The sequence below is a fragment of the Lathyrus oleraceus genome, chromosome 3 (assembly GCF_024323335.1).
Source record: "Lathyrus oleraceus cultivar Zhongwan6 chromosome 3, CAAS_Psat_ZW6_1.0, whole genome shotgun sequence".
Lineage (NCBI taxonomy): Eukaryota > Viridiplantae > Streptophyta > Magnoliopsida > Fabales > Fabaceae > Lathyrus > Lathyrus oleraceus.
This window is the reverse complement of record NC_066581.1, coordinates 434032846-434058305: the sequence shown is the minus strand read 5'-3', so window position 1 is coordinate 434058305 and position 25460 is coordinate 434032846. Positions and strand designations below refer to the sequence as shown.

Sequence of the window (25460 nt, the reverse complement as noted above, 5' to 3'; positions counted from 1 at the left end):
GCCCATTCTCATGGCATCACAACTTCCACTTGTTCCATTCATGGTATTTTCATTTGGTTATTTCATCTGGTCATTTCTAGTTCTTGGTTGGTTCACTCATGGTTTTCATGTGCTCATTGATTCTTCATTCAATTCTCATTGCCCATGCTAGGGTCCTTGATCTATTGGTCATTTATGCATGGGGGATTGTTCATTCAAGTCCACTTCATTCCCATTCATTTCATTTTCAATGTCATGATGGATTGTCCATTAGTCTTTGGTTCATACAAGTCTTGACATTCATTAGATCATTCATTTCATTACTCATTCAAGTTGTTAGGGTTTTAGGTTTGAGTATGCGTATCTTTGGATTTTCAATGGTTCATTTCCATACAATTCAATTCATTTCAAATATCATTCAAATTCCATTCATTCATAAACAAATATCCATTGCATTTATTCATTGTTCATCAAGAAAGTCCATACATGTATACAAAATTACAAACTTGACCATTTTTTACAACAATTGACTTTTGGTCAACAATTTACTTTTTGGTCAATAGTTGACTTTTTGGTCAATCAGTTAACCAAAGTCAACTGATTCCCCTTGACTATCCTAAGACCTAACCTAATCCCATATTCTTTGATTCATCATCCAAATCAATATTTTCTGCTTCTATCATGATTTCTTCGTTTGCAAGTTATCCTTGGCTAACTGTAGCGGTGTATTCGTTACCATTGGAGATATTGACTACATCCAAGGTAAATCATACAAAGTCGAGTCGCCACCGCACTTCTATTTATCCAAAGGAAAGGTTAGAAAGCGAACAAAAACCTATAAGTTTTACAAACAAAACTAGTAAAAGAGACAGAGATCTGGGTAAGGGGGTTGGTTATGCAATGGGAAGGTGTTAGGCACCCAAAGAATCCTAGGTACTCCTAGGGAGCCCTTTTCACGCTTGTTGCAAAGGTTATTGTTTATGAACATTTTATTTTTGCAAACATGATTGAATAGAAGAGAAAAGAATATACAAGTATTTACATTTTGTGTTTGGATGGATAAAACCATTGCCTACGTACCCTCTTATGAAAAGATTAGGATCAAAACCTCGTAGTTCGGGTAACATATTTCAAAACAAATGAGTGGATTGATTGGTCCAAAAGCCTTAAGGTCTTTTGTTATCAAAGGGAGAAAACTCAACCTGAAAAACCACAAGTCCACCATGTGAGGATAGCTTCAACATGCAAGTGAGGGGTTAACCCTATAATAAGCATGGAAGACTTATTGTCCATCACTAAGGACAAAGGTGAGTATTACATCTACCACAAAGATAACTCAAACCTAATAGCAAAAGGTTATGAAAATTTTGATTAAGAAGTGATCATTGAAACCACAAAAAGCACATTTGAATGGGTTACATTTACCAATTAGAAGTATGTAAAAGATGGTCAAAGTTGACTTAAAGATTCAATTCACAATGAGTGTTATGAAAAGAAAGTTTGAAAATCAAAAGCATAAGCCTTAGGTTTCTAATGTTGAAAACAAAGTCAAATGTTTGCACAAAAGGTTTTTGGTTTGGGTTAGGATGGAGAAATGAAGAAAACAAAAGGGGTAATGGTTAAGAAATAAAACCACACTAGGAGTTCCTCTCTTGAGATCATATAGATGATCCAAGTAAGTTCCTTTGGAATAAGCAAGCACAAAGCAAAAGCAAACACACAAGTCTCAGAAGAGATCCTCAAATGAAAGGAAACAAGATGCCAATACATGGACTTACACCTGACTCCTATCAACAAAACGGAAACAGAATGCCAATATATGGACTTATATCCGACTCCTAACAGCAAAACGGAAACAGAATGCCAATATATGGACTTATATCCGACTCCCAACCACAACAAACAAACATCAAAAGCAAACACATCAAAGGTTCACAATCAAGCAATCATCACACACTATATACATACAAGAGGCTCAAACAAAATGGTAGGCTTTAGTCAAGAGGGGTCATATCAACCTCGACAAACAAGCCAAACTGTACAAGGGTAGTTTGTAACTCTTAACCACTAACATTGAGAGTTAGGTGAAGCTAATCAAAGATGGAAATGAGGATGAGACCTCATGCTCTTAACCCTGGCCTGGGTGAGCTCATGATAAAGAAAGCGTGGGGATCCAGGAAGTGGGATCCTATTCCACTTGACAGACACTGGACAAAGATCTTGGGTACATGTTCAAAAGCATCAGCACGTGGTGCGAGCATAATGAACGACTCACTGAATAACGGGGGATTGGCTACTAATCCCTTCTATCCGTCAATTGCCTCTTCACTTAGGAGGACTTATCAAGTAGCACATGCCTCATCTTGGAGGTCTTTAGCACAAATGTAAACAAACACAAACAGAGCCTCTTAAGGAGGACTGGCCAGCAAAATGCTTGCCAAAAAGGTGACAGGACTTCCAGACTACATGGAGTAAGAGGATAACTACCTAAGTGGTGTATCAACCACAATCCAAAGCTCAAGAAAGAGCTAAAAGCAAGCAACTAATGTACCTGTACAAAAGCTAAACAGTTAATATTTCAGTCAGAAAACTAATCATAACACAAACAGTGAAACTATCCAACTGTTACACAATTCAATGAGCAATGTTCAAGCAATCAAATGAAGCAATGAGCTCAACACATCAACTAAAATCCATACAAAACATAAAGAAGTCAGAACACAATACAATTTGCATCTCAAAAGGTGAGCAACTCAACCATTAATGTTAAGTGTCCAAACCTGAAACACAAGTCAAGGTTAGTTCATGTACAAAACACTAGTACAAAGACCAAGTTCAAAACCAAACTAAATGATCAAAACAGAACTCAATCTTTCACACATTGCACATTCAAACAATCAACAAAATGTCCTCAAAAGGACCCACATCAATTCACAAAGCAAGTACCTCAAATGATCAATGTAAAGCAAAGGCAAGCAAATGAGCACAAAATGGACATCCAAATTAAAAAATCCAAATCAAAACAGAAATGCATCTAATGACTTTGAAATTTTTTATGTGAATTCATCATGTCATGAACAAACAATGTGCAAAAAATAAGATCCAGAAGAGTTCAAATGATAGGTGAACAAAAATGCACAAATGCAAGGCAAAAAATGTGACACAAATTGTCACATACATCTTCATGTGTCAAAAACAATAATAGCATATGAGAAAAAATTCAAACCAGTGCTCAAAAATCATATCATATGTGAAGATCAAGCATACAAAAAATTGGATCAATTGGATCAACACATAGCATTTCACAAGGCAATGAACACAACATATCAAATTAACACAATCTCCAATCAAAAAATCACAAATAAAAATCCAGCATACAACAATTCCTGAAAATAACACTATAAAAAACTAAACATTAAAACAAGACTATGAAAAGAAATTGGAGTTAATTTGGAGCATTTTCCTATTTTTAATGATTTTTTAAAGATGAACAAAATTAATGAAATAATATGGAAAATATGGAGGGAAATAATATTTGAATAAAACCAGAAATTACGTGAGCCACATGATCAGGCGCGAAATGATGATCAAATGGACCAAATTCAAACAGGAAAAACGCACAGCATCATTAATGTGTTGGCAGCACACATCATCAGTCAACACACACACATGGCAAGTCAAAGCAATTTCTACCAACGGAACGCACATGCTAGCAGCATACATGGCAATACACATAGGACTAAATGAAACGATGTGTTTCATTTATCTACATCATCAGCACATTCAGCAAGTCAAAGCACACGCAAGCAGAGTCAAAAGAAGCACAACCAATGGAACAGACATGCAAGCACACAGTCAGCAGCCACAGTGGACAAACCCTAGGTAATGAACCAGACGTCGGAGTTGTAGCTCCGGTCGTCTTCTCCGGTCAACCAGGATCTCAGATATCACATTCATTTCATCTAATTCCACATGTATTTTCCAGATCGAGCAAAAACATTTTTGACATTAAAACTTTAAGTTCATCATACATGCTCGATATTCATCCATTTTTAAATCTAATCATATCAGCATACTCCAGGCAATGAGATCTACACAACTATAACAAGAAAACAACAAAAGGAGAGGATCGATTTTTTCACTTACTTGAGATGCAGTTCTCTATTTACGCGTGTTCAAGCTCTCTACAACTCCAGATCTGCTCCAATATCCTTGACTTGAAGCTTTAAGCAAGAAGAATCAATTGAAAACACCTAGATCCACTTCAATTTCAGAAATCCATTTCCATGAGAGTGCACTTGATCAGCTCGAATTCAGGCTCAATTGAACAAAACAGAGGATGACTCTTGCTCAGAATTACACCAGGAGCAAGAATATGCAAAGAGATTTGGTGTTTATGTGAAGAAAATTGAATTTCGAAGAGAGAGAAAAATGGAGGGAAATTGAAAATTCTAGATCTGAAATTCTGTTCTTCTTGCAAATGAGATTAGGGTTTGGCTTATATATGGTTCACTAATGACTCTGAAATCCAATTTAAGCCTTGGTTAAACATGATTAGTGAGATGTGGATCAAATTGAAAAAATTGCAAATGAAGCTCCCATGCACATGCTACACGTGAGAATCCCATGCAAAGCTTCAAATCCACTTAAAATCATCCAATGGTCATCATGGAATGGTTAATTTGCTTGTATCATAAGCCAATTTTGAATTATGGAAATTCCCTCCAAAATGATCACATGTGAAATAATGGGCATACAAGCCTCTCTCATGTATGGCAAGGCTTGTTTTGAGAAGTATTGGTCAGGAGGAGTATTTTGCAAAAAGAACGGACCAAATTGAAGCTTTGTATCAAAAGTTATGTCACTTTGGACTTCCATGCACACCTTATGATCATTTGGTCATAACTTCTCAACCAATCATCATTGAACATGAAATAGGACTTTTTGGAAATGGGAGACAAATATATACAACTTTCATGTTCACCAAAAATCCATTTGAAGCTTCTTTGATGTTGATACGTCAAGTTGACTGTGGACCAGAAACTTGCCATTTTTGGAAACTTGAAATTACAGGTCACTTTCCATTTTTGGAAACTTTTGCCATGACTTCAAAATCTTCAAGATAGATGTTTGAAATGACAAATAGACTTCATTTTAACATGAATGAGGTGTTTCAAATCATCTCCCCAACCTCAAAGCCATCAGTTGACTGCACAGTTGACTTTTTGGTCCTCAGATGACCATGAAATGTATGACTGAATTTGGGCCTTTATCTCTTGATGAAAAGGCTCCAAAATGGAACCCTAGCTCATGTAAGCTCAATATAATGATCATGTGGTCCTCAACTCAAGAAAAATACCTCTTCTCTTGCATAAAGGATGCTCTTGAAGTGCTTGACCTGTGATTGCTTGAGCTACAACAAAAATGTTAATGACATATTTTTGAGCTTTTGGTTAGTGTATAAAACAAGAAAAGCAATGATATACATTACAAACATGCCTGGTGATCTCCAACCACTCACAAGGAGGTCCCACCCAAAGGGAAAGGAAGCTAAGATGCTCAATGATCCTTGAGGCTATGCAATGTAATGCTATGATGCCATGAGGGATCTTAGGGACAAAATTGGGGTCTTACAGATGCCCCTATTTAAGGTCATTCTAGCCGGAGAAGTGAAGGTTAAAATCTTCGTCTCGACGAGATAGAATGGGCTTAAATAATAACAAAGAGACAAATTTTGGTCCCTAAGAGACCTCATGATGCAAATGTATGTATGCAAAACAAACAAAAACTCTGTGGGGATATATGTCCACAAAGAAGAAAATACATCGGGAGAAAAAGACAATCCATAGGAGTAATACACTCACTAGGGAACAGAGACTCTCACGGGGACTCTTATGGGGATAAGAAGAGAAATGCGTGAGCAGGTCACGACTCAGAATTGAGGGAATAAAGGACTGAAACCGCGTGAGCAAGTCACGACTCAAAACTGGGGAAAAGAGTTTCCAAAGGGAATAAATCCATTGGAAAGACTCAAGCTGACTCAAAAATGCATGTATTGGGGAATACGCCAACACAGCAAAACTATCCGCAAAAGGATACTTCGGATAAAAATCCGGACTCAGGCTGGGGAAAGATTTGAACAAAACCTCCCTGCTGGGGAAAATACATGTATTGGGGAAAACGCCAACACAGCAAAAAGGAGATCCACAACAGAAACTCCGCTGGGGAAATCTAAAAAGACTCTCCAGGGGAAGCAAAGGGATGAGGTGTTATTGGTTATTGGGTAACAAGCTCGGGAAGAATGAATATCTAAGACCGGTATAAGGGTGAGAGATATCAATCAACCAAAACATCTGAGGAGGACCTAAAAAGGTATATCTCAACTCAGGAAAATCTGACTCCACAGGGGACCAAGGTCGTAATAGGGAGCAGAAGGAAGGAACACCAGGGATACCGGTTACTGGGTATATAATAGGTGACCAACCAAAGCGTGAATCGGGGAATATTCCCAAAACACTCATCATCCATAAGAGAGCAGAAATGCAAACTTGTTTATAGGATGGACATTCGATTCCGCAAAGGGAATACGAATCTTACTCGAATGGGGAAGAACAAAAGCTTCGACCAAAGAGTGCATGAGATATATTATCTATTATCGTCAGAACGTAGATAATATACTCGCATGGAAGATTATCCACAACCGGTTAATGGGTTAATAAAGGATAAATCGACCGAGGCATGAATTGGGGAATATTCCCAAGACACTCATCATCCTGAAGAGAGCAGAAACGCAAACTTGTTTATAGGATGGACATTCGATTCCGCAAAGGGAATACGAATCTTACTCGAATGGAGAAGGACAAAAGGCTCGACCAAAGAGTGCATGAGATATATCATCTATTACCGTCAGAACGTAGATAATATACTCGCATGCAAGATTATCCACAACCGGTTACTGGGTTAATAAAGGATAAATCGACCGAAAAGAAAGGCATCGGGATACCGGTTACTGGGTATATAATGATGACTAATCAAAGGGAGAAACGATCATTACCAACAAAGGATAAATGAGAGCTGACCCACTGGGGATGCATTGACAAAGGCAACGATCCAGGAGACATACCACCGGTTATTGGGAGATATGCTCAAAAAGGGGAATAACAAACATCACCGGCAATCGGTAAATGAAAGAGGACCCACTGGGGATAAAATTGCTTACTCAGAGCAATTATCCGAAAAAGGGAGGGAATATCAATACCGAATATTGGATAATGATAACCGTCAAAGAGGGGATTATATCTACCGGATACCGGGTAGAAAACTACGGAAAAGTAACCGTCATCAACTAGGATGAACAACAAGGGTTAACTCTGCAAATGGGGAAAAAAACTTACTCAACTGGGGAAGGACAAAAGGCTTCGACCAGAGAGTGCATGAGATATACTATCTATTACCGTCAGAACATAGATAGTACACTCGCATGGAAGATTATCCACAACCGATCACTGGGTTAGTAAAGGGTAAATCAACCGAAAAAGAAAAGGCATCGGGATACCAAAACTAGGTATATAATGATGACCAATTCAGGAGAGAAACAATCGTTACCAACAACAACAGGGTAGATGAAAGATGACTCGCCGGGGATAAATTGCGAGCATAAGGCAAATATCCAGGAAAAAGAGGGAATATCAACATCGAATATTGGATGAAGATAACCACCAAGGAGGGGATTACACCTACCGGATACTGGGTAGGAAACCACAGAAGAGTAACCGTCATCAACTAGGATGAACAACAAAGGGTTAACTCTGCAAGGGAGGAAGACAGGGTTTACAATTACCGAATACTGGGTAGAAAACCACAAACTCCGCGGGGAGGGACAAAATGGGATTTACAACTACCGGATACTGGGTAGCAAACCACAAACTATGCTGAGGATAAGGTGAATAATTACTGATTACTGAGCAATTATTCATTCACCACAGGGAAGCACCAGAAATAGTCACAAAAGGCCAATTTAGGATTAAACAAAAAAGGCAAACTGAATCAAGACTCGTCCTAATGAGGATATAACTCAATAGGGGAAACCATCCCAATATATGTGTTGGGGAGGAAACGGAAACAACCGTCATCCACGAGGATATAACTCAGTGGGGAAATGGCAGGAAAGATAAACACTTTCTGCTTATGGGGCTGACTCTACATGGAGATCAGACACACACATCTGCTTGGGGAAAAATATCACCACATAGCAGGAGACAACAAACAACGATATATGGCAAAGAATGCAACATGAATATCTGAATGTTGTAATTATGCATGTATATGCGTGATTTATGTTTGATGAATACTGACAAACAGACATATCTGACACAAACAGGTCCAGGAATCAACCACCCAGTACTACATCTCAAGAGAGAAAGCCAGAATCACCGGAGAATATCCAATCTGCCGGGGATCAGAGACAACAACATCTCTGTAGGGATTAATCATCAGTCTCAGCTGAGGAAAGGAGATCATTGCACAGGCAAAAACTGCCACAAAAGCAACTCCACAGGGGAATCAGAGATATCAGAAAAAAATCATAAAAATCTTTGCAGGGGAATGAACAACAATCATTCCAACTGTGAACCGGATCACGGCACAAACAAGTTCTGTTGAGGAAACCACTCCGCCGGGGAACTCTAAAAGGGTGTGAGGGATCTTTGTGGGGATACAACCACCAACCAGAAGCTCTCAAAGGTCAAATGAACCAATATCTCTCACCTGCTGAGGGGGAAGAAGGCTAAACACCTTTGCCATACACTCTGCTCGGGAGGAAAAACACAAACGGCTCCGGAGGAAACATCGGTCACAGCCGGAGAAAAGAGTTCATTGTGCAGGCAGCAACTGCCACAAAAGCAACTCTACTGGGAAATCCATCTGAGGGAGATAAAGGGAATTTGGTGATCCAACACCAAGGACCAAACTCACCAAGGAAATCACACCTGCTGAGGAGAAAAGATCGCACAAGTAGAATCTGCCACACAAACAACTCTACTAAGGATTAGATATGCCAGGAAACAACAATATCTCCGCAGGGGATAACATCATCATAGATAAGATCCAACACACCAACAATTCCGCTGGGGATCTATCTGATGAAGATAACATAATCAAGGATAAGATCCAACACACCAACAACTCTGCTAGGGATGAACCATCACAAATAAAATCCATCACACCAACCACTCTACTGGGGATGAACTATCCGAGGAAGTGAAGGAATACTGGGGATCAACCATCAAATACCGAACCTTCCAAAGAAAACACTTCTGCTGAGGAGGGAAGACCACTGCTCTGCTGAAGAGAGGGGGAGGTGAAAAACCTCAACAAGTAACTCTGATGGGGAGAAAACCCACAACACAATATTCTAGTGAAAGAGGATACAGTCATGCCAGGTATATGAACAAATGTCTTACCTTGTTGGAAATCATTCCACCCTTGGGAGAGCACTGAGAATCCCTTAAGTATCTGTCGCAGCCTGAAAAATGGAATGCGAAAAAAACAACCGGCAAAGAAAGACAGGAGAGTCGCCACCGTGCGTTATTTATCCCAAAGGAGGGAAAGGAAACGCTCGAAGTAAACCTGGAAAAAGGAAAGGACAAGACAGGGTCTCACAACCAAATCTTGGGTTCAGGAGTCGATTATGCGAAGGGAAGGTATTAGCACCCCTACGCATTCGTAGTACTCTACGGGATCCACTTTTGTAGTTCTTGTCTAAAGGGTGTGGGTTTATCTAATGTGTTATTTACTAAAAAAAGGGGTCAAAAGAAAATGACCCGCACGGATGTCGCATCCACTGCATACGTATCTCATCTGAATATGAGAATTAGAGTCTTCGTAGCTCGGCTACCTAGGGGTTAAGGGTAATTGTGCTTGCTAAGACATCGGTCTTATGCCTACGTATCTCATCTGGAATGAGAATCAGAGCAAGCCGTAGTTCGGCTAACTACGGGGTTATGGATTGGGTTTTGGACGAACGACGTTACTACGCAATCTACCGGATGCTCGACCTTTGGAGACTTACTCGCTTGTAGTAGAAGGAGTTAACGTGTTCTTAGGAGAAGAAAAATCAATGAGTTGGTAGGGTTAGGGATGCTCATGCAAAAGGGAAATCCTAGACGAAGGAACCTGCATAAAGTAAACACACAAAACATTGCCTCCTATCGAGGTCTTCCAGCTAAGAAAGCGGTAAAAATACGGGAAAATGTAAAAGTACCACACGGATAAAGATCCGAAGTAACAGTAATTAACGGAACAAGGAAACCCTGAGATCCTTCCAAGCTAGCACCATCAAAGAAAGTGAGTCAGTACAGGTAATCGGAATGAAATCTCCAGGCGGTATCCCACAAATAAAGTGGAACACCAGGCAAACCATCTCTGCAAGAGTCATATGAGCCCTCACAAAACAAAACTCAACAAACAGGTTAGAGAAACAAAATAGGGTAACCAGGAGTTGCCCCCAAATCAAAATGTAACCACGTGAATCACGCCATTAAAATTCACAAAAAGCTCACAAAAAGCAACCAAGGGTAGGAGGCTTAAACCTCTTGTCAAACACATGCATCAAAAGGGTATCAAATTCACCCATAATACCTCATACATTTAGAGCATTCAAATTAAAGGCATAAAGATGATGGATATAGGGCAAACCTGATTGGAGAGATCGATTGAAATCAAATGGCACGGCTGGATTTGCAAACCAATGTTAGGGTTTGTTTGAGCTGAAAGTGTGTGAGTCAGAATGAACCTTTCAGAGTTGCCTGGAGGTTGCTGCAGATTAATTCTCACTCTCTCTGTCTAGGTTTCTCTCCAGGTTTTGCCCAGGGTTTTGTTCCAAGGAAACCTCAGAGTGTTTTACTTCTCTTCCTTTTTCTGTCTGTTCTCCCTCTTTTATAACCTGATTTTCATGGCTTTGTGGGCTCAAATGAGAGAGGTCCAAGTCTGAGATTTTTTCTTTTATTTATTTATTTAAATTTATTTTTTTTTCGTTTTCCATTTTTTTTTCTGTCATTTTTTTTTGCATGACAGCTCATGAACAAACCTTTGCTCCTTCAAGATTAACATTTTGCTGACGAATAGACCCCTGTTGGAAGTAACTCAAGTCTTTCCCTTGTGTTGACTGATCATCTAAATAGAACCCACAAAGTGTCCTGGATGATGTTCAAGCTTTTTGGAACTAATCCCGATTAACATGATGAAATGCAATGTATCTAATGTTAAATGACCTAAAAATGAATGCGTGAATAAGGAGGGCAAATTTTGGGGTGTTACAGCTGCCCCTATTCAGTCATCAGCTAACCCGAGCAGGATGAAAGCGAACAGCTTATCAGACAAACAGGGTGAGTTGTGATTGAATACCAAAGACTGACCGAAAATTTGCGCTCCGAGAACACCACAAAAGTGCTGAAATACACCACGCTGTTTATTTCTCTTCTGATCCTCTGGCTGAATCTGAATCAGTCTTCTGACTTAATCTGGAGTTTCGATCCTCTGGCTGAATCTATACTCAATTTAGTCCTCTGGTTGGATGTTAATTTTGATCCTCAGGCTGGATACGGTTTCAATCTTCTGGCTAGATCTTCTTCGATCTTCTGGCTAGATCTTCTTCGATCTTCTGGCTAGATCTTCTTCGATCTTCTTGCTAGATCTCCTTTGTTTCGATTCTCAGGCTGAATCTATTTTCTTTGATTCTCTGGCTGAATCTACTTCGATCTTTTGGATAGATCTGAATTGTTTCGATTCTCTGGATGAATCTATTCCGGTCTTCGGGCTAGACCTGGCTTCGATCTTCTGGCTAGATCTTCTTCGATCTTTTGGCTAGATCTGAATTGTTTCGATTCTCTGGCTGAATCTATTTCCGGTCTTCGGGCTAGACCTGACTTCGATCTTCTGGCTAGATCTTCTTCGATCTTTTGGCTAGATCTAAATTGTTTCGATTCTCTGGCTGAATCTATTTCCGATCTTCGAGCTAGACCTGACTTCGATCTTCTGGCTAGATCTTCTTCGATCTTCTGGCTAGATCTGAATTGTTTCGATTCTCTGGATGAATCTATTTCGATCTTCTGGCTAGATCTGAATTGTTTCAATTCTCTGGCTGAATCTATTTTGATCTTCTGGTTAGATCTGAATTGTTTCGATTCTCTGGCTGAATCTATTTCGATCTTCTGGCTATATCTGGATTATTTTGATGATAAATTCCCATCATCAGGATCTCGCATCTGGGGCATGCGCTGGTTGACCCTCTTTCGAATTCTACAGTCTTCATGTTAGATATGCAGCTTCGAGAATATCCCACTTTTGGGCTTCGTACATATTCTTCAGGCTAGAACATGTTATAACGACTCTTCGATTAGACTTTTTTTTTTTAATGCGATCCGCGGGCTGGATCCTCTTGTAGGTTGATTTCCGTTGAGCTGTCAATCTATTCCTCCAGCTGGCTTACTGGGGAAATAACGCTCGTAGTCGACTCTCTGGCTGAATCTTCGAAATGACCCTCAGGCTGGATCTCTGGAAAACGATTCTCAGGCTGAATCTTCGAAATGACCCTCATGCTGGGTCACACACACATACTTGATCCTCTGGCCGAATCTCATGACTTTGGTTGTAAAGTAATCTTCCATTATCCTAAAATGGTTACAACAAATGCACACACACACACACTGCTCTGCTACACTACACAGACTGCACAAAAAAGAATAATTTGTTCACACCACTCACTGGCTTAAATACAAGTGGCACTTAAGTAAAAATACTAAAATACCCTCTAATAAACTTTGTCTACAAGTTTCTGAAAATGACTTAATTCTAACACCATCCTTTAATTCATATTCAGCTTAACCAAAACTAACAACACCAATTCCATCCCTCAAGTGGAGAAATTGATTAATCTTGATCGCCTTCATCAGAACATCTGCTAGTTGCTTCTGAGTGCTATAGTGCACAACTTCTAGTACTCCATTCTGATTTTGATTTCTATGAAAGTGATACTTAGTCTCAATAGGCTTACTTCTCCCATGCAGCATTGGGTTCTTGGCAAGATTGATTGCAGACTTATTATCAATTATCAACTTCAGAGGCTTGTTTACTTTGATCTTCAGATCCTGCAGTAACTTCATAAGCCACACATCATGACATGTAGTTACATCACCTGCAGTATATTTTATATTATAGGTTGACAAATCAACAATTAGTTGCTTCTTGGAACACCAAGAAGTAGGACTTCCCAGAAACTTAATCTAACAATAATTCACAAGGCAGAGTAACCATCAGCAAGCTTGCAACCACATCACATGAACATACACATCAATCTAACCTACCAACATAACTTGCATTTAATATCAACACATATCAACTCACAATCGAGTAGAAAATTAACTGAACATTTGGGGAAAACCAACTGAGCATAACATTGCCTCATCAGCTAATCATTTCATTCACTGAATTAACTAGTTGGTTACAACAGAAAATCCATAACTAACTTGAACCCCTCAAGTTTAGTAATGCAGTTTAACTAACCAATCAAAACTAGTTATAACTAACTTTTCCTCGAGTTCCGGTCCAGTTACACTTTCCCAACCTAATTCTAACAAACTCCAAAGCCTAACCACCTATATAATCATTCCCTAATCATTGACCCCAATGATTATCTCGAATCATTGATCAAAATTTCTCATTTTTCAGAGTTCATCTTCAACCTCTCAAACCTCATATTCACCTTCACCATTAACCTCTCAATATCATCTTCAACCTATGAACCAGCTCCCTCATTATCAACCTCCATCAATCTCAACCTCCAAACCACAAACTCAGAGAACTCAATTCAATCTCTCATTTTCACTCATGAATTCAAGAAGAAGAAATAGAGTAGAAAGAGAATTGGAATTCACATCAAGCCACAACGCAAAGAAAGAAAGTCAAAAGATTACATGAGTCTGCTCCGAGCGTCTTCTCCGATGAGGTAAACCTTGAATCTCTCGTTTCTTCTATTTCTTCATACTATAATGTAAATAATGGTGAGAGTAATCAAAGCCCTGGCATCTTGTCCTTTGATTCCTCGAAACATCTATTTAATTTCATATAGAACATCTAGGGTTCTTGATCCATGTCCTTCCATTGGAGCGTGTCGTTAAGAATCTTGTAAATTGACATCCATATTTGTGTTCGGCATCACATTACATTTATGATGGCATTTCCATTTGAATTTTGACTCACCACCATAGCCGGAGGTAACCTCAGACGTGGTGGTTGGTAGTGGTGGCTGGCCTGAGCTCTTGTTTTGTTGAATTTCATGTTGGTGCGTTATTTTTGAATTTGATTTCAATTTTCATTTGAATTTCCCATGCTGAGTGTTTCATTGCATTGCCTTGATTCATTTAAGCCTTAGACTGAATGGGCCGTATTTCTTTTGTTGATTGTCACCACAAATTGGTTGAATTTGATCATGATTAGGGTTAATTCCTTTAGGGTTTTAATGTTGTTTTGATTCATTTTTTCATAGTTGATCTTTAATTGTGACACTAGTTACCATGTCAATCACGTTCTTTAATCACCATGATCATCTGTCTTGCTTAAGGTTTAATTAGGTTTAAAGATGTATTGATCTCATTCCATGAACCTTGCTAGTTTAATTCATGTTTGTATACTATGCATAGTGATTTAGATCATTAGTTTAATTCCCATTTAAATTTACTAATAAATTGTGATTCTTCTAAATTGAAAATGTCATTTCAATTTTCCTTGATCTATTCCTTGTGTATATATTGTCTCAACTTAATTGTCCATGTTGAATCCATTTACATTTTATTGAATGATTGCCATTGAATTATGTGAATTTTGATGCATGTTCTCCATTTACTTTGATCCCATTCTAACTCCATTTGTCTTTTGTGTTACCTTGGATCATGTGACTTGAACCCAAATCCGTAATTTCTTTCTATTATTACCATTGCTTGAAATTTTCATTTTCCTTGTATTGTGTGTTTACATTTAAGGATACTATGCCACTTGATTGCTTTAGGTATGGTATTTGGTTTGTAACTTGTATGACCCCACTTCCATTCCTTGTATTGTTTGGTATCATCCCCCAATTGTGGGTCATATGTCCTCCACTCCCATAAACATGTAATAAATTAGGTTTAATTTCCTTTAATCCTTTCCATTGCATTCTAACTTAAAAGATAAAATCAAATGATAAAAATATATTTTTTCAAAAGACAAAAAGCACACTTGATCCAATGTCAAGTTTTTCCAAATCCAACTCACTTCAAGGCAACACGAGTGTTTGATCCAACATCAAATATCTCTTCATCATTATCCATTCCATTCTCCCATTTCAGTCCTACACCTATCTCTATAATTTCTCAACACCAAGTGCCTTTTAAAAATAATTTCTCAATAAACTAGAATGCAAAAGTGGGGTGTACGTACTTGTGCACTACACTCAAGTACTTGGGAATGCAAAAGTATGAGTAAAATGACAAAACTTAAAATTGGTTAGCCATTAAGTGGTATCAAGAGCAAGGTTTGAATATGACCATTTCATACTGCAACTTTAATTTCTTTTTTTTTTTTGTGTATATATATATATATATATATATATATATATATATATATATATATATATATATATATATATATATATATATATATAAGAAAAAAGTAATATATATAAAAAAAGCAAATTATAGTTGTGATATGCTTGTGATTGTTCATATTTCTCTATTTGCCACCACATTCTTATTTTCCTTGTTAATTTCCTCTGTCTTATTTATTTCTTCTTTATTTCCTTATTTTATTTCCATCTTTCTTTCATTTCCAGCCTTTTGAGTATTTACCATTTAAAATTTGTTTTTCTTGTGTGATTGAATTTGGTTTCTTTAAAGAACTAAAAAGAGAAATTGAGTCAAATTTGAGTGAAACATGTGAGGATAATTATTGTTATTGTTTTGCGATTAACCATTTCAAATTGAGGTGGTGATGGTAGCCCTAGTCAAGTTGAAGCTAATAGATTGTTGTAGAAAGTTATCACTACTAAAATGAGAGAGATTATGATAGAAAAAAAAAGGCAATATATGCAAGGATTGATCATTTAGAAAATCTTCAAAATAATACTGATAAGGAGGAAAGCTTATGGAGTATAAGAGCGGGAAGTCCTAGAGAGGAATGATTGAGTGGTATAAATATTAAAGTTCCGACCTTTTAAGGGAAAAATGATCTAGAGGCTTATTTAGAGTGGGAAACAAAAATTGCACAAATTTTTACTAGTAAAACTTATACTAATGTTCAAAAAGTGCAAGTTATTTCCCTTGAATTTACATAATATGTATTGGTGTGGTGGAATCAAACTATCAGTGAAAGGAGAAGATATGAAGAACCAACCATCAATACTTGGGAATAGATGAAAAGAATTATGAGAAGAAGATTTTTATTCCTTCTTATTACCATAGGGTCTTACATAATAAGTTACAGAGGCTCACTCAAGATTCTAAAAGTGTTGATGAATATTAGAAAAAGAGTTTTTATAATAAAAATAAAATAAAAATTGTCGAGTCCGAACACCAACAATTTTTATTTTATTTTTTTAATTACAAAAAGAGTTTGTCCTTATAATTTTATAAATATATTAAAGTTAAAATACTTATCATCATAGTTATTACCAAAAATCATTGTGAATAGTACTTATATTTTATCAAGGTTTTTGTTACCAACCGTGGTGATATATATATATATATATATATATATATATATATATATATATATATATATATATATATATATATATATATTCTATATTTTTTGACAAAAATAAACATTAATTAATTAAGAAAAACATCATTAATCTCATTGAGTTGTATCTTGAAATTACATATTCAAAATTAATTTGGAGATGATTACATCATGTATCTCTTATTAACAAATTTCAAACATTCACAAATTAGAAAGCATCTTTAATCTTTAGTGGATGACGCAATTTGCACATTATTTTTAAGGAAAACTTTTTTGCCACAGTGATTCCTTTTCCTTCGGTTATATATATATATATATATATATATATATATATTCTATATTTTTTGACAAAAATAAACATTAATTAATTAAGAAAAACATCATTAATCTCATTGAATTGTATATTGAAATTACATATTCAAAATTAATTTGGAGATGATTACATCATGTATCTCTTATTAACAAATTTCAAACATTCATAAATTAGAAAGCATCTTTAATCTTTAGTGGATGACGCAATTTGTACATTACTTTTAATGAAAACTTTTTTGCCACAGTGATTCCTTTTCCTTCGGTTATATATATATATATATATATATATATATATATATATATATATATATATATATATATATATATATATATATATATATATATATGTGTGTGTGTATATATATATATATATATATATATATATATATATATATATATATATATATATATATATATATATATATATATATATATATATATATATATATATATATATATATATATATATATATATATATATATATATATATATATATATATATATATATATATATATATATATATATATATATTCTATATTTTTTGACAAGAATAAACATTAATTAATTAAGAAAAACATCATTAATCTCATTGAGTTGTATCTTGAAAATACATATTCAAAATTAATTTGGAGATGATTACATCATGTATCTCTTATTAACAAATTTCAAGCATTCATAAATTAGAAAGCATCGTTAATCTTTAGTGGATGACGCAATTTGCACATTACTTTTAAGGAAAACTTTTTTGCCACAGTGATTCCTTTTCCTTCGGTCATGTCTATTTTTTCTTTACCAATACGTTTCCACTCAAAACACTGAATCAATAAGCCTAAACTCAAACTCACAGTGCATTGGGCTAAGTTTGTCCCCGGACAAACCCTTCTTCCCCTTCCAAATGAAAGTAGTTTATTTGTCTCACCTTCTTTCTCAAATCTCTCAGGCTTAAAACATAGAGGTTCAACCCACAAATTTGGATCTCTATGAATGACCCATGAATTGACCATTAAAATTGTGTTTTGTGGGATATTATATTTTTCAATTGTAAAATCTTCTGAAGAAAAATGAGGCATTAATAATGGAGCAGCTGGATGTAATCGAAATGTCTCATAAACAATGCTTTGAAGATAAGAAAGTTTTGAGATATTGTGTTCATCTACTAAGTGGGCCTGTCCCATGTGAGTGTCGATCTCATCTTTTGCCTTCTTTAATATATTTGGATTATTTAATAAATTGGATATAGCCCATTCTAAGGTTACAGATGATGTGTCGGTTCCTGCAAGTAGCATAACCTACAAACATTCAACAAAATATCAAGAGAATATTTTTGTTTTCTTGTATGCCTTTATAACTCAATTTTAACAGAGCATCAATGAATACATACCTCCATTGACCCACATACTTTATTTCTATACAATGATAAATGAAATTATACTTATTCATTTTTTTTATAAAATTATTTTTATTAGGTGTCGATATTTTTAGGTTGAACACCAATACTAAAGTTTGAACCCTGACTTTCACAGTTGTGTGTGTGAGTTTCTACTGGTTATTACCACTTCGTTAAAAAAAACGACTTACCATAATAAGTCCTTTGATGATTTGGTATGTGTAATATTTAGGTTGTGACTGTTGTTGTTTTAAGAGATGATCTATCATAGTATTAGTGTTCCTCTTTCCAAATCTATGTTCATCAATGAGTCATTGTAAAAATGAATCAGCTCTCTTACTTATCTTTTTAAGCCTCTTCTCGAAACCATCAAAATTAAACCACCTTAAAAACTCTAAAAACATTTCCAACGTTGTTAGCTCCTCATAAACTCACAATTTCCTTAACTATCTCTCTGAACAACCTTGCTTCCTCAATATAACTCACATCATAATCATCACCATAATATTGTTTCCCTGACATCATTCTCATGATGATGTTGAATGTCATTTCTGAAAATATTGACGTAAGTTCAACTTCTGAAAAATCATTGTATGACACTTATGCTAACTTCTGTATTAGTCTCATAATCTCATTTCATCATATTTTCAAGAAGGAATTTGAACGGTGAGATGAGAGTAGCTCAGTTGTTACTATACGACGGAGGTTGTGCCAATGGTCACAATAAGGTGCTACTGTAATTGTGCTATTGTTTTAGCTAATATATTTCCCGGTTAAGAAATGAGGTCGGTTTGCTAAAACGATGTCGTGTTTGGTAAAACATTCTTGTACTATTTTCAATGATGAAACAACAACAACGATATGAGAACCGAACTAGAGAGAAAATATTTGTCTGTGTTTTCGTGATAAGGTTTGAAAAGTATGATGGAGTTGTTGTTTGAGTTGATGTAGGTTTCCGATTATTGGAAGAAACGGTGGGCCCCGTGGAAGGTTCTTGAACCTTGTTGTTGTGTGGAAGAAGATCTTCAATGTGATGATAAGGAAAAACAGAGAGATGAGTGTGATAAAGAAAACGGTCATGTTGTGTTGATTAGTATGTTTGTATCACTTGACTTGAATTTGTTAGGAAGGAATATGAGTGGTGATATATATAGCTTGTTGTCTTCTAGAAGTAGTGGTGAATTTGATTATGTATGAGCTTACCTATTAAAAATATTTTATTGGATGAAAATATGTATGGTAGATAAAAGATAAATTTAAGTCTACTTTTATTCTTCTATTTTGATTTTGATTTTATTTTTTAGTTCTTATCTAAAAAAATTCAACTTTTTATCTTTCTATTTATTTTTTATGGATTTTTTCTGTCTTTTTAGTTTTGAGAAGTTGAATTTTTTGACGAAAGAAAAGATAGAGATTCAATTTAAAAGATATACATTTATTGTGCTTTTTTTTATATTATATTATAGGGATTCATCCCAACCGTTAAAAGTGTCGATGCTCAGGCATTACAAAAAAGACGGTGATTTGTCAAGGATATATGTTAGGGGTAATGGACAGAGCTATGATTTGCAACATGGTGCATGTGCCCCCACTAAATTTTTAAAAAATATATATGTTTTAACTATTATACTACATTTATATAATAATTAATAAAACAATATTTATTTAAAATAATGAAATCCATTAATTAATTGAAAGAATATTCTTTCTATAAATATATTATTAATAATTACATGTAAAATCAAATTGTTTAGGGTTCGTTCCAGATAATTCTGAATTTTATTTTTGAGTTCAATTTTAAAACCGAGTTACACTTTAGTCAAATTGATTTTTCATTAATTTTAAAAAGGAATTTACACTAAAATATCATCCCAAAAAAATTACAGACAATTACTCATGCCTTAATTAATTAATTATATATAGAGATGGATAGATAAATATTTTTGTTGATTGTAAAATTGAAAAAATTACACAAATAAATTTTTTAAAAGCAAGAACTAACGATATCAACGGTCAGATTTTATTTAATGCCTAAGATTAATTAATTCCATATAAAAAGCATCTTACTTAAATTTTTTGTACTAGGTTTATATTTTAAAATTTCATAAAAAGATAATCTTATGCCATAATTAATTAATTATATATAGAGATAGATAGATAGATAAATATTTTTGTTGATTGTAAAATTGAAAAAGTTATACAATTAAGTTTTCTAAAATTTATTAAATATCTTTTAAAACTCAATTTCATATAATCAATTATATATATATATATATATATATATATATATATATATATATATATATGGAATCTATTCGTTGAAAATTAATATCTTTTGTGGAAATTGAGAACTAACGATATCAACTGTTAGATTTTATTTAACGCCTAAGATTTATTAATTCCATATAAAGAGCATCTTACTTAAATTTTTTGTACTATGTTTATATTTTAAAATTTCATAAAAAGATAATCTTACCTTAAATACTTTTCTATTTATTATGAAAATATTTAGTATAAATTAAAGGTTGGCATTTTTCAAAATAATATATTTGAAAAAAATAAATAAATAATAACATTTAAATTTATACTTTGATATTATTTAATAGGCGCCATAATTATTGTCATATTGTTACAGTAGTAGAATTTATAAAAATAAATTTTTTCAAACTTACAAATTAATAAATCAACTAAAATAAAATATAGGTAATAATTTTACATTCTGTAATATTTTTAATCAAAATAAAATATAATTAATAAATCAATAATAATTTTTTATTTAAAATGGTCACACTAGTAGATCATTCAAAAATAAAAAATTTCCTAACTCGCAAATAAATAAATCAACTAAATTAAAATATAGGTAATAATTTCACATTATTTAGTATTTTTAATCAAATGATAACATAAGTGCGATAAATGAATAATGAGCTTTTTTAATTGTCACCACAATAGAAAATTCAAAAATGAAAAGTTATTTTATTCATAATTTATTTATTTTATTCATTATTTAGTTTTGAATAATACTATGAACATAATATTTAATTTATATTTTAGAATTTCATAATTCTAATCATATATATATATATATATATATATATATATATATATATATATATATATATATATATATATATATATATATATATATATATATATATATATATATATATATATATATATATATATATATATATATATATATTTGCTATAATTAGTTTTTTTTGAAAAATATTGTTTAAACTTTTTTTAGGGGAACTATAAAAGCAAAATTAATAAATGAATGTAATTTCCCTTAAATAAAATAAAGAGTAGAATAAATTCAATTAATTCTCTAGAGCATCAAGGTGTACAAGGAAAATTAATATATGTTAAGCCTAGTCTTAAGTTAACACTCTGTGATATTGCAAACTCTTGTATTAAAGCTAAAGATTACTTGGATTCTTACAACATATTTATACTGTATTTTCTCATTCGACAAAACATTGGAAAATTCTTAGAGACAATGTAAAAGGTTTAACTATTAAACAATTGTCACAAACACGTTAGGAAATATATGTGAATACATGGAATTAAATCTTAAATTGCATATGCAAGAGAAACACTACTTCATATAGCTGAACAAGATAATAATCCCAAAATTAAGAGTGAAGTCGAATCTTTAGCAACTAATGGGATTGGAAACTTTGAATTTTTACTAGTTATGATTATTTGGTTTGAATTGTTAACTGCTATTAATGAAATTAGCAAAAGTTTGAAAAAAAAAGATATGCTTATTGATATGACTATAGAACTAGTAAAAGGTTTGATGAAATATTTGAAAAAATATAGAGAATCTGGATATGTAAATGTTAAGACTAGTGCTGAAAAGATTGGGAATGAAATGGAGATTGAATGTGTGTTTATTCGAAAACATTAAATTCGTAGAAAACAACACTATGATGAAAATCAATCTCAACCCATACAACTGAATCTTGAGTCTTCTGAAGAGTCTTTTCGAAATCACTAGTTCTAATATATTATAGATCAAACAATTGGCTCACTTGATAGAAGATTTGAGCAGTATAGCACATATGAAAATAATTTTGGATTCTTGTTTAGTATTGAAAGGCTTAGATCATTATTTGATAGGGATTTGAGAGCATGTTGTAAACTGTTGGTGCACAAGGTGATAAAGATGAACAGTGGAAATAAGAGAGAGAAGAGAGAATAATAACAAGCTTCCATTACTCTAAAATGGTTACAACAAATGCGCGCACACACACACACTTCTCTGTTACACTAAACAGAATGCACAAAAAAGAATAATTTGGTTGCACCATTCACTTGCTTTAATACAAGTCACACTTAAATAGAAATACTAAAATACCATCCAACAAACTTTGTCTACAAGTTTCGAAAAATGAATTAATTTTAACACCATCCCTTATTTCATATTCAGCTTAACCAAAACTAACAACATCAATTTCACCCCTCAAGTGGAGAAATTGATTAATCTTGATCGCCTTCGTCAGAACATCTGCTAGTTGCTTCTAAGTGCTACAGTGCATAACTTCTAGCTCTCCATTTTGATTTTGATTTCTATGAAAGTGATATTTAGTCTCAATAAGCTTACTTCTCCCATGCAGCATTGGGTTCTTGGCAAGATTGATTGCAGACTTGTTATCAATCATCAACTTCAGAGGCTTGTTTACTTTGATCTACAGATCCTGTAGTAAATTCAGAAGCCACATAACTTGACATGTAGTTACATCACCTGCAGTATATTCTGCTTCACGTATTGACAAAGTAACAATTGGTTGCTTCTTGGAACACCAAGAAGTAGGACTTCCCAGAAACTTAATCAAACAATAATTCACAAGGCAGGGTAACCATCAACAACCTTGTAACCACATCACATGACCATAGACATCAATCTAACCAACCAACCTAACTTGCATTCATTAGCAACACATATCAGCTCACAATCGAGCAGACAATTAACTAAACATTTGGGCAAAACCAATTGAGCATAACTTTGCCTCATCAGCTAATCATTTCATTCACTTAATTAACTAGTCAATTACAACAGAAAATCCATAACTAACTTGAACCCCTCGAGTTCAGTAATGTAGTTTAACTAACCAATCAAAACCAGTTATAACTAACATTACCTCGAGTTCCAATTCAGTTACACTTCCCCAACCTAATTCTAACAAACTCTAAAACCTAACCACCTATATAATCATTCCCTAATCATTGACCCCAATAATTATCTCGAATCATTGATCAAAATTTCTCATTTTTCAGAGTTCATCTTCAACCTCTCAAACCTCAGATTCACCTTCACCATTAACCTCTCAATATCATCTTCAATCTATGAATCATCTCCCTCATCATCAACCTCCATCAATCTCAACCTCCAAACCACAAACTCCGAGAACTCAATTCAATCTCTCATCTTCACTCACGAATTCAAGAAGAAGAAGAAGAGTAGAAAGAGAATTGGAATTCACATCAAGCCACAAAGCATAGAAAGAAAGTCAAAAGATTACCTGAGTTTGCTCTGAGCGTATTCTCCGGTGAGGTAAACCTTGAACCTCTCGTATCTTCAATTTCTTCATACCATAATGTAGAGAATGGTGAGAGGAATCAAAGCCCCGACATCTTGTCCTTTGATTCTTCGAAACAACTATTTAATTTCACGTAGAACATCTAAGGTTCTTAATCCTTGTCATTCCATTGGAGCTTGTAGTTAAGAATCTTGTAAATTCACTTCCATATTCGTGTTCATCATCACATTACGTTTCTGATGGCATCTCCAATTTGAATTTTGACTCACCACCATAGCCGGAGGCAACCTCCGACACTAATGTTGGTAGTGGTGGCTGACCTGAGCTCTTGTTTTTTTGAATTTCATGTTGGCGCGTTATTTTTGAATTTGATTTCAATTTTCATTTGAATTTCCCATGCTGAGTGTTTTATTACATTGCCTTGTTTCGTTTAGGCCTTAGACCGAATGGGCCTTATTTCTTCTGTGGATTGTCACCACAATTTTGTTGAATTTGATCATGATTAGGGTTAATTCCTTTAGGGTTTTAGTGTTGTTTTGATTCATTTTTCATAGTTGAGCTTTAATTGTGATACTAGTTATCATGTCAATCACGTTCTTTAATCACCATGATCATTTGTCTTGCTTAAGGTTTGATTAGGTTTAGAGATGTATTGATGTCATTCCATAAACCTTGCTAGTTTAATTCATGTTTGTATACTATGCATGGTAATTTGGATCATTAGTTTAATTCCCATTTAAATTGACCATTAGTTTGTGATTCTATTAAATTTAAAATGTCATTTCAGTTTTCCTTGATATATGCCTTGTGTATATCATGTCTCAGCTTAATTGTCCATGTTGAATCCATATCCATTTAATTGAATGATTTCCTTTGAATGATGTGAATTTTGATGCATGTTCTTCATTTACTTTGATCTCATTCTAACTCCATTTGTCTTGTGTGTTACCTTGGATCATGTGACTTGAACCATAATCCGTAATGTCTTTCTATTATTACCATTGCTTGCAATTTTCATTTTCCTTGTATTGTGTGTTTACATTTAAGAATAAAATGCCACTTGATTACTTTATGTATGGTATTTGGTTTGTAACTTGTATGATCCCACTTCCATTCCTTGTATTGTTTGGTATCATCCCCCCATTGTGGGTCATATGTCCTCCGCACCCATAAACATGTAATAGATTAGGTCTAATTCCCTTTAATCCTTTCCATTGCATTCTAACTAAAAAGATAAAGTCAAACGATAAAAATATCTTTTTTCAAAAGACAAAAAGAACACTTGATCCAACGTCAAGTTTTTCCAAATCAAACTCTCTCCAAGGAAACACGAGTGTTTGATCCAACATAAAGTATCTCATCATCATTATCCATTCCACTCTTCCATTTCAGTCCTAACACTTGATCCAACTCCAAGTGCCTTTTAAAAATAATTTCTCTATAAAGTAGAGTGAAAAAGTG

At 34.3% G+C, this 25460-nt stretch overlaps 1 pseudogene; it reads right to left on the bottom strand.

The window, feature by feature from the left end:
* Positions 1 to 17743: 17743 nt before the first annotated feature.
* On the bottom strand, positions 17744 to 19530 carry LOC127129369 (cytochrome P450 81E8-like; annotated as a pseudogene).
* Between the last annotated feature and the right edge of the window lie 5930 nt (positions 19531 to 25460).